Raw genomic sequence first — 20,789 nt, forward strand, 5'->3', positions numbered from 1 at the left:
GTTAGGAAGGAGACTATAGAGGAACAATCTATAGGTAGATATCCAATCATCAAAATAATGGCACAAACAGACCATTGGGTCTAAAGGTAAATGTTTAGACACTGTTTTGGTAAGAAAATTGAAGATTTTACGCCAGAATTTTAGTATTTTGGAGCAGGTCCAAAAACAGTGAAAAAATTTGGCATCTCTCATTCCACACTTTGGACAAGACCCGGTAGCCATCGGAGACATGTGCTTACTTTGTGCTGGAGCTATATATAGTCTGTGTATTGTTTTATAGTGCACTTCCTGTAAGTAGGCAGATTGGAGTATTTTAAATGTGTTAGTAAAGGAGCCAAATAGTTTCCTTGAGTTATTGATGCTGGACATATCTTGTGACCATGAATGAATGAGGGGAGCGGGGGGAGAGGTAGTAGGGGTTGAGAGTATAATATTATATAAGAATTTCATTTTGAATTTGTTATTGTATAAAAGCTGGTATAGTGGGTCAAGAGGGTCTGGTTCTTGGGTAGAGAGTATACATGCTATTTTCGGGGTGATATAGTGCCTGACCTGTAAGTACATGTAAAGGTGTGAGTTGGATAAGTCGTATTTGGATTTTAATGGTTCGAATAAAAAGACAGTGCCACCTGGGTCAAATAGTTTTGTGGCTAATTCGAGACCTTTATTTTTCCAAATGTTGAATGTGGGATTGGACAAGGATGGGGGGAAGTCTGGGTTTCCCCAAATTGGTATGAAGGGAGAGATGGTATGGTTTCTAGATAAAGTTTTGTGGATCTGGAGCCAGGCATCATAAGAACCTCAAAATAATATCTGATTCACTATATGTGGAGGAATTGATTTCAGGGGGGTATGCAGTAGAGCACTGAGAGAAAAGGGAGCAAATATGGAATTATCTAATAGGGTATCAATATACTGTAGTGTGCCGTGTTGTATAACCAATCAGAGATGTATCTGAAGTGGGAGGACCAAGAGTATACTTGGAAATTAGGTACACGAAGCCCTCCTTCCTGTTTTGTTTTCATTAATTTGTTCAGAGCCATTCTAGATCTTTTACCATTCCATAGCAACCTTGACATTCATTTATTTATTTTTATGACGTCATGTTTAGGAAGGATACATGGGAGCATTTGAAGGGTGTAAAAGATTTTTGGAAATATCACACTTTTAATTACCGCGGCTCTTCCCAAGAGGGATAGGGGGAGTTTGGTCCAACTGTCCAGTTGATTCTCGATCGTGTGTATTAGGGGAGTGAAATTTGTTTTGTATAGGCTATATTGGTCTCTAGTTATGTAGACTCCTAAATATTGATGTGAGAATTTTGTACTTTAAACTGGGTCATTGAGGGGTGGGATGTTATAGTGGGTGAGAATGGAGTAATTGGGAGTATTTCAGATTTACTAACATTTATCTTATAGCCTGATTTTGGCGGTGAAATATGATATTATATTCATTATTACTGGGATGGAAGAGACCGGGTTAGAGACAAACAACAGCATGTCATCTGCAAAAAGGGCTAGTTTCAATTCTTTGTGATTAATTCGTATGCCAGAGTATTCAGGAGCTGATCGTAGGGCTATGGTAAGGGGTTTAAGAGCAACGGCAAAGAGCAGGGGTGAAAGGGGGCATCCCTGTCTTGTACCTCTGGTGATATGGAAGGGGGGGGGGATAGAAAACCATTACAAGCTATTTGAGAAGAGGAAGAAGTGTAGAGAGTTTTGAGAAAAGAGATGAAGATGGGAGGTATTCCAAATTTCTGCATAGTGTTGAATAGGTGTGGCCAGAGAACTAGATCAAAGGCCTTTTCGGCGTCTAGAGATAGTATTAAGTTAGGGGAGTCAGAGCACTTGGTTATTACTCTTGGATGACTCAGCGCTTCTTTAGACTTAAAATATCAAAGACTAAGCTGTCATCTTCCCACCCTCCTGCATAAAACCTGACCATCTCTCATCCTAACCTACTGTGTATGCCCACTTCTTCCCCTTCTGTGTCACCCCTGTCTGTCTAACCCTCCCCTTTTAGAATGTAAGCTCTCTCGGGCAGGGCCCTCTCTCCTCATGTGCCTTTCTTAGAATATATAAACCACTGCCACCCTGATGATTGCTTCAGTGTCCTGTCCCCTGATGCAACTATCCATATTAACCATGTACTTGTCCTAAACTGTCTTGTAATGTAATTTGTTATGTGTTTTTGATTATAACTATGCAAAAGTTATGTAGGACACAGCATGTCGCAACCACCCAGTCAATTTTTTTCCACATTCAAGTTAATAGGTGTGTGGAATATGCGGAAGCGGCTGGTGAGAATTCCAAAAGCATTCTCTACAATACGACGTGCCCTAGATAATCTATAATTGAAGATATGCTTCTCCAAGGTAAGGTGCCTTTGTGGAAAGGGCTTCATTATGTTTTCATGTAGCGCAAAGGCCTCATCCGCCACAAACACAAAATTGAGGCCGTACTTGGTGGCCTCACTAGTAGGCAACTTTAGGGTGTTTGACTCCAGACTTTTTTAGAATGTTGTGTTCTTCAGGGAACCACCATCTGAAGCACGCCCATTTTTGCCAACATCGATAAATATAAACTGGTAGTATGCATTCACCACCGCCATCAGAATGATGCTGAAATACCCCTTGTAATTGTAGTACATAGATCTACTGTTGGCAGGAGGGGTTATGCGGACGTGCTTTCCATCAATTTCCCCTCTGCAGTTAGGGAAATGCCACCTGCTTTCAAACTCCTCTGCCACGGCTTTCCACTCTTCAGCACTCGCAGGGAGCTAAAACGAAAATATTACACATGTAATTAAAGTGATTTTTATTTTTGAACATACAGATGAACATTTTACTGGGTTTTTTTTTGGGTTTGTAGCTGGCTTGTGGCAACAGGCGGTATTTCATACCATCCACTAGGGTGTGGATTGAGAATATAATAGTGTGCCGTGCGCAGCGAGACATGCAAGGGGACGCGGTACACGGTACACAGATACAATGTCCATGTCGAGTTATGTAGAAATACTTTGCAAAAAACTGGTAAAACCCATGTTGCCCTTTTGCATAACGAATGCTTGTGTCACCATTCCGTTCCTGTCAATCTGAATGGTTTCCCCCTCATGTCTATCGCTGTGATCACATTTGCAGGGTAAAAGGCCACTAGGTTGACGAGCATTATATAGACATGCATCATGGTTGATATAATGTCTGAAGGTAACCATGCTGATCCCTGTTACGTCTCAATTTAAGGTAGCCATAGGCTTGCAGAAGGTAATAGTGATAAGAAGCCATGACACAATAGTGGATAAAGCACTTTGTTCATAAGAACCAAGCAAAGCAAAGCAGGGTACCTATGTGGAATGCTCTGCAGGTATAAACCAGCCTCACTGATGACAGGGCAGAGATTTTTAAATGGCTCCTGACTTTTTGCTTACAGTTTTGGCCATCCCCTCCTAGCACTCTGGACATCCCCTAGGACCTCCCATCTGTACACATGCAATTTGGCCATATAAATCTCTTCAATTTATTGAACCAATTTGCATGTATAAAAAAGGGCACATCAAGTGACAAATCTCATGTAGCACTCCAGGAAAGCTGCTGGGGAAGTTCACAGTCAATCAGGCACAACTTACTGTATCTCTCAGATAAGTTGAACTAGTGTAAGGGGGCCTTACGTCCTGTGCCGGTTTAGGATGTGATATGTTTAGACAATACGTATGTCGTAAATTTCTATTGAGATGATATTGAGAATTATGACAGTGGCTTTGTTCTTTTATTGTTGCTATTATTCAATTGTTAAATAGTGTATTCATCCTTGTTGTATATACACTGTATTGTTTTGATTATTTACTGCATGTACAGTGTATTATGTGTGATCACCATGTATTTGTATAAGGACGCTATGTGGTTGCTTAGGTAACCTGGACATGTAAGCTGTCAATGACGTGCACTGGACTGGTATGCATGTTGCGTCAGTGCGGCGGATTGCGCCGACGGACATGCTAGACCAGTGCTGATGACGTCATGACAGTGGGAGCGTGCCAGGACGCGGGTACTCCGGGAGTAATTCTCTCTGCACATTTTACAGCTGCCCCCCCTGCAGTGCACATGGTTTTGTCCATCTAAGAAGGATTTTGAGTGAACTTGAATAAGGCCCAAAGTTTATGAGCAACGTTCTTAGGAGTCATTAGAAAGGCTTTATGTCTCATGTAACAATCCTATACTGCAAGAATCATTGTCTTCACTTATTGCACTATTTAAAGTTTTTATTTTACACAATATCTAGCTCTGCTACACAATCGGTTCCTGCGTTTTAATTCCTACTGGCCTGGTTGTTGATCCCCGGGTTCCTATAGATCTCTGGAACCATTCTGACCATGACTTGTATTTGGCTATCACTGTAAGTCTTTCTACTGTATATTCAGGGCTTAAAGTGGTCTTGGAGAGGTGGTGGATCTCCTTTCCCCTAACACACCCCCCCCCCCCATATTAGGCATAGCCTAGACCAGTGCAAGGGAATTTGTGCCCTACCGACCATAAAGGGATAATGGTCTTACAAGGAAGGGGTGTGGTCACACAATAGTAACGCCAATTAAAATGACAACACACAGTAGCAAAATCACACACTTTACACCGAATATAGTGTCCTTGATTCATATCAACTCACATCAGTATATACACATAATGTCCAAAGTTGTGCTGAGTATTCACATCTGTCTCTGTCACTCCAACAGCTCGCTGTCCATGTCCATCAGCAGCTCCATGCCCTGTGTCCCTCCAGCAGCTTACTCTCCATGTCTCTCAGCAGCTCCATGCCCTGTGTCCCTCCAGCAATTCTCACTGTCCATGTCCCTCAGCAGCTCCATGCCCTGTGTTCCTCCAACAGCTTACTGTCCATGTCCCTCAGCAGCTCCATACCCTGTGTCCCTCCAGCAGCTTACGGTCCATGTCCCTCAGCAGCTCCATCCCGTGTCCCTCCAGCAGCTTCCCCACCTCTGAGTCAATCCAGCCTCCTCTCACCTGTCTTCAGCAAGCACAGAGCCTGCTCATCTTTGTGGCTCTTCTTCACTTCAGTGGTGGTGATGGCATGACATCACATACACCCTGCCAGAAGAATGCTTTTCTGTTGGAATTACTGTTCAGGGCTGTGGTAGAGGTGGAACTCTGTTCCCTCTACTATTAGAGGTGGTGGAACTCAGTTCCACCCCGTTCCCCCTCACTTTAACCCCTGTGTATATTCATGCCCTTTGTTTGATCCGGGACTATCTTATCTCTTGAGCTGCCTGTGTCACCCCCACTGAAGCCACCTCAGCTCTCTTCTTCACCCTCAGCCATGTCATCAGTTTGTACATGCAGAAGGTCACCCCTGCCCTACAGCCTTCACAGAACTCTGCGGCACCTCACACCTGCATCCAGATATCACAGTTCATTGAGTCTTCACCTACACTATAGTACGCTAATCTCAAGCTGGGTGCAATATTTTGTCAACAATGTAGTAGTAGTAGTGGACCAATGTAGAAAATCCCCATAGAAACCAATCAGCTTTTACCTATCATTTTATAGTGTGCACTTAATAACTGCTATCTCGAAGATGATTGGTAGCTATGGTCTGCTTCTCCACAGGTTCACTTATTACATCTACCATGCACAGTATATATAAAATAAAACTAAGGAGACACTAAAACTAAAGTGTCAAAAAATACAAAAATTCTGGTGCCATAGCATCACCACCACCCCACCACCGTGTCGAGCATTTTTATGTTGACCATTTCCATGGTGAGGTTTTCACTATGTTGACATTTTGGACCTTATCAGGCATGTACATTTTACATGATGACCAATTGACCCTGTTAACCATGTTGACCTAGTGACAGTCTACCTCAGTTAGGTCAACCTACTGATCCGCACCCGTTCTGTCTTGCTACAAGCTACTGGTTTCCATACACAATACTAAAAACTTCCCAACATAAGCCACTTATACATTCTCAGTGCTGTTTTCGTATTTCCAATCACTGTAACTCAATACATTTGTTTATTTTAATGTATTTTATGTAATTAGGTTAAATAATAATAATAGTAATCATAATAATCTTAATCTTGTCCTGATACTACATTTCTTTATCGCTAATAACCAGACATTAAATACAGCCAGACAGTTGGACAAATATGTCTTATCAGTAGGCGATAAAGGCTCATAAACTGAAACAATCAATATAGAAATGCAAAAACACTCATAAATCTGGGGATATATGATTTAAACACTTAATACATTTATACACAAACCTTTATGTTATTCAGTGTGCTTTTTTTTTAAGTTAGACATTACTAAGGTTCATTTAAAACACAGTGAGTCTGCTGCATAAATGACTTTGTCTGAGGGCCCAGGTCTACCTATGTGTGAATGTAGCAGATTTATTTTTAATCATGTATTTTTTTTTTTTTATTGAATTCATGTAGACAAAAGCATCAGCAAAACAGTTGAGTACATGCGTTAACAGGAATAAGGGTCCTAATACATGTAATGTAAAAGGTAATTCCACATTAAAAGACTACCTTAATAATTAAAAATATATAATTTATTCATTACATCAAAATATGGATGTATGGGGGGATAGAAAGTACTGTCTGTAATACAAGGGGTAAATTATAGGGAGAGGAAATTGCAAGAAAAATAAACAACACAAATAAAAAAAATGGAGACGCTATGAGTATTAAGCCCAGCAACGAGTCAGGGGTAGCAGAATTATTAGGTATTGATAGAGAATATATGGAGAGTGGAAGGTTACTGAAGTTTGGGGAGAGGAATGCTATGGTAGAAGTACCAAGAGAGCCACATTGCATTATATTTTTTTTTACTGTGTTATTGTGTAGACTTGATCTTTGGTGGCACAGAAAAGGAAAATAACAGGGGAGAGGGGATTAGGAAGATCAATGAGTTGTGAGAGAAGAGAGCGTATCATTTCCCAGTAAGAGGTGAGTACAGGACAGGACCACCAAGTATGGTAGAAAGTGCCCCTTAGGCCATAGTTTCTCCAACACAGGTTAGAAGATCTGGAGTACATGTGGTTAAGCCGATCATGTACCATCTGGTGTATGAATTTTCTTGGATAGCCACACTAATGGAACATTTGGAAAGTCATAGAAAATAGAGAGAAACACTGTGCTAAAATAGAACATAAATTGAATGAAATCAATAAAACTTCATAAATTAATAAATAATAACAATAAAAATGGGGCCTATTGAAAGGCGGCATATTTAACTTTTGGAAAGTGTAGTACAGATTGAGTCCCACTCCTCATCCTCTAAATGTTGACTCAAGTATAATTTTCAAGCCTGCTTATGTGGTTTGAGTGGGGGTGGGGATCCTTTGTCAGAATGGAATTTTATTTTATATATATATATATATATATTGTGAAATGGCGTCCCATCAGTGGGTCGATATATACAAAATCGGTACTTATGTATTATCTGGGCTCCCATGTTAAATGCACCCCATTTTTTCATACCCCTATTATCCAACTACGCATGGAGTTGATTTTATATAGTGTGGTGAGCGCAGCGAGCCACCGTGCCCGAAGCGTGGCGAGCGGACGCGGTCTCATAAGAAAAACAGGAGCCAAGATATTACATAAGTACCACAAAATCTTTCTGTGGGAGAAGGGAGTTGGGAGCATGAGCAGCACGTAGAGAGCAGGTGAAGTTACGTATTTGTATATATTGAAAGTGCAGAGAGTTGGGAATACCAAATAAGTCTGTGAATTAATTTGGAGCAAATTCTCCCGTGATATGTTGTCTTCTAATAATGCCCACCGATATCTAAGAAGTGGCCATCGTGGGAGAGAGACACGATGGGAATGAGGGGTTACTCCAAAGAGGTTAAGAGTGGACGGGTGGGTAAAGAGCTTATGTTTTTTCAGTGTCTCCTAGTCTTGAAGAGTTAACTCTAGAGTAGGTGAGGGAAAAGCAAATTGTGGATGTGACTTACAGAATGTGGCATCCATGGTAAATGTGAGATCAAGGGTGTATTTGATAAATCATATTCTAAATCAACCCAACGTTTAGTATGCCATGGGGGGTGCCAGGCAATCATCGGACTTAATCAGGTTGCATTTAAATAGTGTTGAAAGATAGGTAAGCCAAATCCTCCATTTTAGGAATGTTTGGCCAAAATGTCCTGACAAACTCTAGTTTTTTTTTATGATTCCAGATATATTGACATAGTGTGGATTGAAGGGCGTTAAGAGTGTTTGAAGGAATTTGTATTGGGAGTGTTTGGAAGAGGTACAATAGTTTGGGAAGTGTATTCATTTTAATAGCATTAATATGACTGATGCAGGACAGGAAATATGTTTGCTATTGTTGAACATCCTTGTGGATTGAACTAAAGAGAGAAGGATAATTGGCTTAATAGAGAGAGCTGCTTTATAAGATTTTGTTATTTGGATTTCAATATTTCAGAGTCTTTTCTCCAGTTGAAATTATAATTTGCTTGTAGTAATTTCTTGGTTTGATCAGGTATGTGAAAGGAGAAGGCCCTTCGTATTGTAAATGTTATAACCCAAGAGATTCCCATATATGAAAAGTTCATGAAATAAGTTTGGTAGAGAGATTAGTGGCTTTGTCAATGTGAGTTGAATATCATTGGTGAATAGGAAGATGGTGTATTGGGAGGGCTTAACTGAAACTCTTTTGATGTCTGGATTATTGTGTACATGTTCAGCAAGTTGTTCGATTATAAGTGCAAACATATGGGGAGACAGGGGACAACCTTGTCTGGTTCCATTGGTGATCAGAAACAGGTCAGATAGAAGGCCGTCTGCCTGGACCACGGCTGATGGATTAGCATACAATGCTTGTATAGTCTGGATAACTTTCATTTGGAAACCAAGGGGGTTATTCTAGTTCAATCTTTCTGACAAATTCCTTCTTAGATGGACAAAACCATGTGCACTGCAGGGGGGCAGATGTAACTTGTGCAGATATAATTAGATTTAGGTGGGGTTTTACTTCAAAGTGAGATCTATATTGCAGTGTAAAAATAAAGCAGTCAATATTTACCCTGCAAAGAATCAAAATAACTCACCCAAATCTAATTCTCTCTGCACATTTTACATTTGCCCCCCTGCAGTACACATGGTTTTGTCCATCTAAGAAGGATTTTGTCAGAAAGACTGAACTAGAATAAGGCCCCAAATTGTTGCAGTCTTTGGCAGATAAATGGCCAAGAGACCATGTCAAAGGCTTTTTCTGCATCCAGAGCAAGCACCAATGAAGGTAGTCTATTGACATTGATGTAATGAATGATGTTGATAGTGCTTCTGGTATTGTCTAGTGCCTGTCTGGATGGGACAAAGCCGACTTAGTTCGAGTGAATCAGAGTAGGAAGTAACGAGTTCAATCTATTGGCCAGAACTTTAGCAAAATTTTTTAGATCAGAATTACGAGAATTGGAGCGATAATTAGTTAATGATTTTGGATCTTTGCCAGGTTTCAGTTTAAATGTAATCGCGTCTTTAGTAGTGTCTGGAAGAAATGGAGTTCCATCTAGGATTTGTTTAAACATCTGCGATAAATGGGCTGCTAGGGAGGCGGGAATGTTTTGTAATAGGAGATCGGAAAGTCACCTGGACCCAAGACTCTGGACAGTTTTTGTGTTTGAAAAGCTGAAAATATCTCTTCAGTTATAGATTTGTCTAGGCCAGTTGAGATATTGGGATCTATGCTAGGGAGGTTGCATGAGGACAAATAGTCAGAGGTAGAAGGACTGGATGAGGACAATACATTTTGAGAGTTTGAGAGAATGTAGAAACGTTTATAATAGGTCTCAAAAAGGGAGTTAATAGCGGTTGGATTATATTGAAGAGAACCTTTGCCATCTGGTGTGGACAAGGGGAACAAAATTGGTGATCCCCACTCATCCACATTATTGTTTAATTTGAACTCAATGTTCACTCTCATTATGAATATGAAACAGCAGGCATTCCATATACCGTATATACTCGAGTATAAGTCGACCCGAATATAAGCCGAGGCACCTAATTTTATAAACAAAAACTGGGGCAAAAGTATCGACACAAGTGGGACCCTCACTCGAGTATAAGCCGAGGGGGGCTTTTTCATCATAAAAAATGTTCTGAAAAAGTCGGCTTATACTCGAGTATATATGGTATCTCCTCAACTTCTAATTCCCTGACTAGATGGTATCCATGGCATGATTTTTGAATACAAAAACCATAAATGTTCTGCTACGATTATATTTCCCCGGATGTAATGTCAGCTCTAGTCTGATTTAAATTTGAGTCTATTCTAATTCTAATGTAATCTTTCTACTGTTGAATGTGTCTACAATTATTTGTGACAGCATTGTGTCTGTCTAATAATATTTATCTGTGTGCAATGATTCCAATTTTGTGTTTCCCCTTCCCTTTTTGATTTCTGTACCCAGTTTAAACCTTTTTTTTATGTTATATATAAAACCAATAAAAATCTATTATTGTAAAAAAAAATCAAATGAAGCAGTTAGAATCGAGTGTTCAGACCACATATTGGGAACTATGGTGGATCCTGAGATCTGTTTAGAGGCTAGATTTCAGCAGAGAAAAGGGTCTATCTGAGAGTATGGTGTGGTATTGAACAAAAAAAGTATAATCTCTGGATGTCGGGTTGAGAGCTCTCCGAACATCAAAAAGTCCTGATTCCTTAACATGTTTGTTTAAAGAGCAGCGTTGAAGAGTTGGGTTGCGAGTGAGTGATGGTTAGAGATTCATCTAGAGAATTATCATGAATTGTATTAAAGTCCCCTCCAACTATTAAAAAGCCCTTTGTTATGATTATCTGGGGTGAACTTGGAGTTAACCCTTGTTCTGACTGGCAGATCTGCAAGATGCCTGAACTGTGCTTCTGTGGCCGAGGTGGTGAAGCCACAGCAGCACCTGAGCCTGACCCTATTACTATATCCTGAGTTGGCTGGCACCTGCGCAGGTATTAGACTTTGCCACTAATAGCCACCTGTCTAGGGCAGACTAGTTCCTCCCTGTACTCGGATGCCACCTGGTCTTTCGTGGTGACACAAAGTCCCAACCGAGTCAGGGTACTAGTAAGTGGATAAACTGACTAGACACACAAAGATTATCTAGGCTCCGCACATGAACATGGACTAGAATATGCAACCTTGCAGATCAGGATGGATCACAGGATTTGCAGCCTTTACCGCTATAATGCGAATCCGTCGCAACCTAACCGCCTATGTGACACCGTTGCAAGGCTAGATCAATGTCTCTGGCATCTGCCGTGAGATAAACAAACAAGAAACACAAACAAGACAAGTAGCATGCAGTCTAACCGCCTCTATGACTCTGTCACGGGACAAGACCTATGGCTCCAGCTGGTGCTGTGAGAATACCAACTGCAGATAGTAATGAAAATTGCGACCTCCTCCACAATGTGTGAGGAAGCAGCTGGTTCTCACAGAAGCTGGACACAGACAAAATCTCACAGACTAGAAGCAACGGTTCTCTGACACAGGCAGGATCTCACAGAATGGATGCAACGGTTCTCTGACACAGACAGGATCTCACAGGACACACAGCAATTATGCTTACTGGAATACTCAGACACAGGCTGGAGCCATCTAGGACACAGCTATTGCACTGAGGTCCTAGATATACAGGCTGGAAAAACTGAACTCTGCAACAATCTCATATAGTGGTTCAATAGGAACTTTGAGAATCTCTGGAACTATCACGGGAGTATCATAGGAGTATAACAGGAGTACAACCGGCACGATTTATTGCTTAGAGCTGGGGTAGCCGACCCTAGTCCTCGAGAGCTACCAACAGTGCATGTTTTGCAGGTCTCCTCACAGAATCACAAGTGAGCTAATTAGCTCCATCTGTGTATCTTTTAAAATGTGTCAGTGATTAATGAGTGCAGCTGTGCAGCAGCTAGGGTGTCTGGAAAATGTGAACTGTTGGTAGCTCTCGAGGGCTAGGTTTGGCTACCACTGGCTTAGAGCATACCTATATACCAAGGGGCTTAGGAGGCAGCCACACCCAAAGACTAAGGTATGCATGGAAACAAGGCAAAGTGGATTAGCCAAAACCTGGAGCTCTGATCCAGGAAGCACAAAACCCACACAGAACATGAATAACAGTGACTGCTGTCTTTACACCGTCCCGCCTGAGGCAGCTCAGAACACCTTTTCTTTGTTTATGAAGTTCAGAGAAATTTTTTTTAAAGAAAACCTGGCCTGAGTTACTGTAGGTGTATATATGTTGGCTATTGTACATTTTAGATGGCCCATCAATTCCATTAGAATAATATATTTACCATCAGAATCTGTAAAAACAGTGTAAGAGAAAAAGGAATCTTACTATAAATCATAAATGCCACCCCATTGTGTTTGGAGTGACTTGAAAAGTAAAAGACTGTAGGAAAGTGCCTAGAAGATAGAGGGATCAGAAATGTGGACAGATCAGGGGGAAGAAGGGACAAGAAATAGAGTCTGGGCGCGAATACCTCAAGACTGGCAGAGAAAAAGAGTCTGTGCTAACCCAGGAGGAGGTTGGGGAAGGGGATGGATATTATAAAATTACAACTAGTTCTGCAAAGTTAGAAAATCAAAAGAATGTATATATTCATCAAAACAGAAGGCCACATCCTCAAATGTTTCTATAAGATATAAAAAAAAACCCAATGGCCTAAGTGGAGAAACGGCTAATACCTGAGAAAGAAGATAAAAAATATAAAATGTAAAGAGTAGCACAGTAAATTACACTAAACATAGCTACTGTCGGTCAGAAACTCCTGCCTAAAAAATGCAGCTATGAATTTGTCATGAAGGCGCTTTTAAAGAAAGAACATTAGTCATCGTACAATACTCATTGTGGAGCCCTGGGAAAACAGAAATAAATATAGTAAAAATTGTATATTTCTAAGAAAATAAAGAGAGCAATATTTGACTGCATGCCGAAGGCTCTGAGGAGAGGCACATTTAAAGTAAAAAAAAAGATCAAATTTAAATCCTTAACAACAGAACAGACTAAAGCATGATAAAAACTACTTGTGATCTCTCATTGGTCACAGAAGATAAACTATTGTTCAAATGTAAAGCAAATGAGGAATCGTTGCCATATGTGGCACACGGGATTCAAAATCCTCCAATTGTGCCAAAAAATCATTGCCTTCTCTGGAGTGTCTGATTATAATGGTTTCCCCATTGACCTCCACCAACAATTTAAAGGGGAACACTGGAAACAATAGTTTTTTAACACTTGGTTAAAGAACCACAGAGTTGCTGCCTCAAAAAGCAGCTGCTGGATAGGGGATGGTCAGTTCCCTGATAACAATGAAAAAACAAAAAGAAAAGCAACGCTCCAATGATAGAAATAGGTGACTCAATATGGTTAAAACATGATTTTAATATGGCATAATGTAATTATCAATAAAAATTAATTATTTTGTACAAATAAGGAAAAATAATAATAATAAATTAAATTAAAACCAACAGCACGGTTATCCAGATCATGAAAGTAGGTAGAATGACCGAAGGTTGGGTTGGTATATAACCTGCACTGTCCACAATAGCAGCAGTCCCAATTTTTTAATGGAGTCATAGAAACAAAGAATATGACGGAAGATAAGAAGCATTTGGCCCATCTAGTCTGCCCCATTTTTTACCCTTAAGGTAATCTCAATACGGCATGTTATCCTGTAAGCTGTCCGAGGGAGTGGCTGATGTTGACTGGAGCCCACCTACAACCTCACAGCGAATTGTATCCGTTAGTACCAGGTGGATTGAGCCAAAGACATCCAATTTTAGGGTACCAGGTGGTCAGAAGAATCAGCAGGTAAGTCCAACAGTACTGGTCAAATCTGGAAAAGCACTGACACGTTTCACTGGACTAAACGCCAGCTTTATCAAGGTGTCACCTTGCATATAAATATATATGGTGCCCTATGGTTTGTGACCACATTCTTTAAATAGAAATTGCAGAAATCTGCACTCAATAAATTAACTAATAATAATAATGAACAGTGGAGATTTAGTTCATGTATTGGTCAATGCATTTAAGCCTGCAGCCTCCTTCACAGGACCCCACTTTTTCTGAAGGTACTAACACTATTGCTAAAAACGATTACAATAAACACAGCATCTAGGGAAATTGTTAACACAAGCTATGAAAAAATAAGTTAAAAGAGGGTGCATGAGAAAATGAGACCACAATGAAACTAATTGAAAAAATGAATATAATAAACAATATACACATAATCATGTGGGGTCCCTTGGAGGGGACTGCAGGCTTTAATGCATTGATCAATACATGAACTAAATCTCCACTGTTTATCAGCCAACATTTCAATGAGTTTTTCATCAGGGCAATAAAAATAGTACAAAACAAGACTCACCATTTATGTGATCTCCTTTCCATCACTTAGAACGTCTGAATGAGTCGCACGGTCGCATGCCAGCCGTGGTCCTTCAAAGTGACATCACCCAAAGTTCACCCGTCACCAGAAACTTAATGAACTGTCAAATAACGCAATCATATATTATAAAACAATGTATAATAATAATAGAGGCAAAACATCATATAACTATATAGATAAACAATATACAAAATCGGGCAACAACAATTCTTGAGAGTATGTAGATCCAATAGTAACTTGGATGTATGCCAGAAACAACTGTATGAAATGTGTGACAAGTTCAGGGATAGGGGATACCCCATGCGAGATTTGCAAGAGGCAAAAAAGAAAGCCCTAGCAAAGAACAGAAGCGATTTGATCAATAACAGAAGGGAAATAAAAAGAACCCCAAAATCCCTTTTGTCATTTAATATATTACCAGAAGTAAAAATATGATTAAACAAACAAAGGATCTATGGAGAATGATTAAGACAGATTCTGAAATAAAATCTTGCCAAGCTTCACAAGAGGGAGAAATATAAAAGACCGGGTGGTATAAACAGATATTACCGTTTTTTTAGCCCCCCCCCCCCCCCCCCCCCCAACACAGAACATTTTTTTGTGGTAATGGTAATTTGAAATGTATTGGTTGTACAACATGTTCTTATTTTATACCAGGAGAAAGTTTTAACCACCCACACTGTGGAGAGAAAATTTTGATTAGATGGCGCTTAACGTGTTCAACCAATTTTGTAATTTATACCATTTTATGCCCATGTGGTCTTTTATACTTGGGCAAGACTGAGTGCTCTTACAAGGGGGTATTCAATGTGGGGGTTACGGCAGTCAAGCTTGCTCGACCGCCATGACCCAGTCCCATTCTCGGTCAGCTCGACCGAGAACATGCAGGCGGGATTCAATGTCCCGCCTTCCGGGAGCGAAAAGGGGGCCTGGCCGCGAGTTGCGGGCGGGAACTGATGAGCTGCAGCCGAGATCTCGTCACTTCCCGGCCATTCTCGGCAGAACGAATAGGGCCTGGCGGGTTTCCCCCCGACGGGAGATGCTCGCCGGTGATTGAATATCCCCCTCAAAGTGAGGATGTCCCAACATCGTTCAACTATTAGAGCAGCATGGAAAACCGGAAATAGTGATCAGCCGGTCGCCCATCACTACATAGAATATAAACACACTGTGGCTTGATTAAAATATAGAATGATAGACCACGTTCCATTGTCTATCAGAGGCGGAGACAGGGGCAAAAAAACTATTAAAATTGGAGGCAAGATGGATTCATCGGCTAGACACTGTCTCGCCCAGTGGGTTGAAGGAATCTGTCAGTTTGATTAATATTTTGTAATAATATCTTTTAAGTGGGGGTCCCTGTAGATAAGGGAGCTTTCCATAATATTGGAGCTTGTTAATCGGTGGTCAATTATGCTGCAATCAATTTTAAATGCTGCTGCTAGGCTGATCTTCCTTGCAAGACGCTCATCGTCTGCTGATCCGCTCTGCCAGTCCCTCCATTGGTTGCCTGTATATTACCGTATTCAATATAAAACACTTCTACTTGCTTATAAAGCTATTAACCATACTGCACCAGCATATATCTCTGCACTTATCACAAAATATCTCCCATCTCGAACCACTACGCTCTACACAAGATCTGCGTCTCTCTTCTGCACGGATCACTAGCTCCCATTCATTATTACAGGACTTTTATCGGGCTGCTCCCATCCTATGGAATGCCCTTCCACGCACATTAAGACTCTCCACCAGTCTCCAAACTTTCAAGCGTTCCCTGAAAACTCACCTCTTCAGGCAAGCCTATCATATTTAAGTTCTACACGCATAACCCTCCGAGGCACTTATGTGTTATATAGCTTCCCTTCTGGACTTGTAACTGCTATGCTATTACTGGTGCCTGTCCTTATGTTTCCCCCCTATATCCCTATAGATTGTAAGCTTGCAGCAGGGCCCTCCTACCTCCAAGTCTGTCTGTTGTTACCCAGTTTGTCTTATCACTGTCTACTATTGTAAAGGAACGGAATCTGCTGCGCTATATAAGAAACTGTAAATAAATAAATAAATATACTGTAGTATACAATAAATAATTTATAATAAAAATAAGGAGCATCAAAATATGTGTAACTAGGACTCAATGTTTATAATAATAAGAGATTGAAAGTAGTAAAAATGTAACCATCATGTATTTATGCCATAATAGGGGTTTGTCCCTAGATGGCACTAGTAGACAAAGTTAATATTAACACGTTTGCATCATATTGTATGTTGGCAATATGTCTGTATGATTATGTACGCTGTATTGTTTACAGCGGTCGTCATGCTGCTGCCGCCGCTATAGCGTCACTTCCAGGTGACGCGAAACACATGACCGGCAGTAGATGGAGTGCCTGGATGGCTGGACGGAACGGGCAATGCGCACAGGTGTACAGTGAGGAGGGCTAAGTTAATGTATTTCATATGTATATTGTTGCACTGTGTTATTCTTTTAGTCCCGAGGAAGTGGATATGGTCCACAAAAGGTTGGCTGTATAAAGGAGTGAGGTTTTTCACATTTGTCATGTTCTGGATATGAGGGGTGCATAGCCTTTAAAGGTGCCCATACATGGTGCGATGATCGCACCCATTATGGGCTGGATACTTTTTTTGTACTGTGCGATGAGATGCCCGCAGGAGCGCGCATCGCAATGTGCAAACGCATCGTGTATGGGCACCTTTAGAAGAGCACCTGGAGTAAGGTAACCCCAGTCAGGAAGAGCAGAGTACCGGGGATGTGGAAGGATATATATCATATCGTTTGCTTAAGGTACTTATACAGTACCCCTATTTATTCAGTTATAAATATATTCCAGGGTTAGGATGTATTACTGTATGTCTGGTCTCATAAGAATCAGTATTTTACCAGCAGTAACCCGGTCATTACAGATGAATAATCGCACACTGCATTCGCAAGTTATTTATTTAATTGTTTATTATCAGTTTCTTATATAACACATGCATATTCTGCAGCGCTTTACAGAGTATAGTTGAACATTCACATCAGTCCCTGCCCCAGTGGAGCTTACAATCTATATTCCCTACCACATGTACATGCACACTTATTCATTTTAGTTTTTTTTTTTTGTGGGGGGGGGGGGGGGTTTGTTAGGAGCCAAATAACCTACCAGTAATTTTTTGTTATGTGGGAAGAAACCAGAGTACCCGGAGGAAACCCATGCAAGTACGGGGAGAGTATACAAACTCTGCACAGTTAGGGCCATGGTGGGAATTGATCCCATTACCTCAGCGCTGCGAGGCAGTAATGCTAACCAATACACCATCCATACTGCCTGTAGAAGTAGATATGTATGTACAAATATAGATGTAGCAACATAAGTGAATTGCAAGGCAGGACCCTGAAGTTGCATATTAGACAAAGCACTCATTCTTATGTAAACCAGCCTATGGATCATTGATGATTTGGATGGGGTGTGTCTCAGACCAATGAATAGAGAGAAGGAAAAATAGGGTGGAATATGGAAGGAAAAAATAAATACCTGTTGGAGAAGGAAGGACTGAATGTATAGAAATATTGACTGGTTTAATAAATATATGTTGTGAGAGCCAAACGAATAAAACATAGGGGGAAGGATGGGAGGAATAAAAAAATAAATGGAGAAAAAAATAACTCGGGGTAGAGATGGGAGGAATTAATTAATGTGGAGAAATAAGTAGGGGGGTAAGTGACTTCAATAAATAAATCAATAGGGGCAGAGATGGGAGAACTAAATATGGTGAGAGAAAAGGAATATATTGGTGAGAATGCGGGAGGAATAAATAAATAGGAGGAGATATAAGTTAATACATTGGGGAAGAGATTGGAGAAATAAATAGGTGGGGAGATGAGACAAATAAATAAGGGAGACACAGGAATAGCCGAGACCCTACCCTTCTCCCCACAGCCTGACCCTATCTCCCCGCTTGACCTTAAACCTAACCCCCCCATCCCTGCTGCCTGAACCTAATCCCCCTTCCCTACAGCCTAAACCGTTATGGGGGGAATAAACAGGGGGAGAGACTGGAGGAATTGGTTGAGTCAAAATGTAATAAAATACTTGGGGGAGAGACGGAAGGAGTAGGGAGAGACACAAGGAACAAATAAATTAGGGGAGAGATGCAGCAATAAAAAAGTACAGGGAGAGATGGGAGGAATATGAGAGATGGGATTAATAAACAAATAGGAGAGACAAGAAAAATAAATAGGCAGGCAGATGTGAGAAAGAGAGGTAGATTCTGGAAGAATAAACAAGGGAGAGAGCGGGTAAAGAAATATATTGGAGGAGAGCCAGATGGAATATGGAAATTATTATTAGTTTCTTATTAAGTGCAGCCTATCCCTTAGCATTTTAAGAAGTAATAAATATAATGGGGGAGAGTTGAAAGAAATAATGAAGAGAAATATATAATAATAAATAAATTAGGGGACATATAAAAAGATTTCATACATAGAGATATAAACTAGAATATACAGGGGAGAAATCAGAGAAATAAATAAATGGAATAGACAGAAGAATTAAATATATAGGATGAGAAAAATTAGCAATAAATAAATAGGGGAGAAATGGGAAGAATAAAATAAATAAGGAAAATTATAGCAGGGTAAATGGTAAATAGGGTAAATGCCACAGAGACTGGAGTAGTGAACCCTAACATATAAATATAAAAAAATATAAATATATTAATATAAATAAATATAAAGGTGGAGCTATGGGAAGAATAAGAAGAGATAGGAGGAATAAATAAAACAGGGAAGGTATGAATAAAATAAATACTGTATTTTTCGGACCATAAGACACACTTTTTCTCCCCAAAAATGTGGGGTGAAAAGTATGTGCATCTTATGGAGCGAATAAGACATGTGGAGCAGATAGGGGGCGTGGTTTGACCAGGAAGCCAGCTAGACGTGCAGGGGACTAGCTCTCCCTATACAAAACCTATTTTTAGGGGTTTCGCTGTTTTCTAGGGATCACCGCCCCAGTACACCTGCAGATTCTGGTCCCCCAATCCGGGACAAGTGCAGCAGAACGAGTTGCGGAGCCGGGTGACCATTAATTTGGTTGCTGCGGGTTGCGGCCTACCACGTGCGCAGTTCCTCCCAGATCTGTACCACGAACACTGAGGAGAGGAAGAGGTGTGCGGCGCTGCAGCGGCTTCTGAGAGGAGCCTCCTCTACGTCTGGGTTCAAAATTCAACGGCCCGGCTCACCTGTCTGATGCTGCAGCTCCCTTACTGTCTGCGGGCTCCTTCCCCACAGCCGCTGTGCCGGTAAGCTCCGGGTGGCGGTGACATCGTGGCTGTTTTCCTCTGAAGCCAGAATCTGATGGGACCGTTCTCCACCAGCTCCAGGCGGCAGCTGCATCTCCCCCAAGACAGGTAAGCCTCTACCGGGGCTGACACCATGGATAGACTCCTTTGTCCCTGGGGTCTGTCAGGCCGGCTCTCCTCCTGCCCTGTGCAGGGAGCCGGTCCCCTGCTGCCCACCGCCTGTTCACCCGCTGGAGATGATCTATCACTCCCCATATATATTGTCTATGACACTTGAAAAAAACTACTTTCTGTTTGACAGGGGATGGTACTTGCAACGCAGGGGCTGCGCAATGGGTTCTTGCGTAGCTCCTGCGTTCGCCAATTGTTACATGTTTCACATTGAGAAATTATTCTTTTTTGACAATCCGGAGATTTCTAACAAAATTAAATTGTTTCTGAGATATATAGACGACCTACTGATCGTCTGGGTGGGTACTAGGGAGGAACTGGTCAATCTCATTGATGGGATCAATGCTAAAGATTCCACCATTAAATTCACTTATGAGATCAGCAACCAATCTGTACACTATTTGGATGTATTAATATCCATACGTGACAATAGAATCACGACCAGTCTCTATACCAAACCCACTGACAGGAACACTTTGCTACATTGTTCCAGCGCGCACCCTGAGGCCTCTAAGAGAGGTCTCCCCTTCTCCCAGTTTCTAAGAGTTAGACGTATTTGTGATGATCCCTTGGAGGCTGAAGTTGAGATGGATAAAATGATTGTCAAATTCATTAGTAGAGGATACAGACCGCAAGATCTGTATAAAGCTAAAAGCAAAGCATTAAATATCCCAAGAGAAACCACTCTAATACAAAAGGAAACCAAACGGTTAGACTACAAAATTACATTTGTACAATCCTACAATGATGCTGCCCAAGCCATTTCAAAAGCTGCCAAAAACCTGTGGCCCATTATTACCAAGGACCCTGATCTGAAAACTTTTGCCCACTATGATGTGCTTCCGAGTTACAAACGGCAACGTAATCTTAAAGACATCTTAGTACATAATGATA

At 40.9% G+C, this 20,789-nt stretch overlaps 1 long non-coding RNA gene across 1 annotated transcript in view; it reads right to left on the bottom strand.

The window, feature by feature from the left end:
* Positions 1-20,789, bottom strand: part of LOC146062804 (uncharacterized) — a 56,177-nt gene that overhangs the window by 24,198 nt on the left and 11,190 nt on the right. The window contains exon 2 of the long non-coding RNA XR_014471528.1: positions 14,400-14,520. This is a non-coding gene — a long non-coding RNA (uncharacterized LOC146062804). The remainder of the gene's footprint in view (positions 1-14,399; positions 14,521-20,789) is intronic.

The sequence above is a fragment of the Crinia signifera genome, chromosome 3 (genome assembly GCF_055691185.1).
Source record: "Crinia signifera chromosome 3, ASM5569118v1, whole genome shotgun sequence".
NCBI classification, from domain to species: domain Eukaryota; kingdom Metazoa; phylum Chordata; class Amphibia; order Anura; family Myobatrachidae; genus Crinia; species Crinia signifera.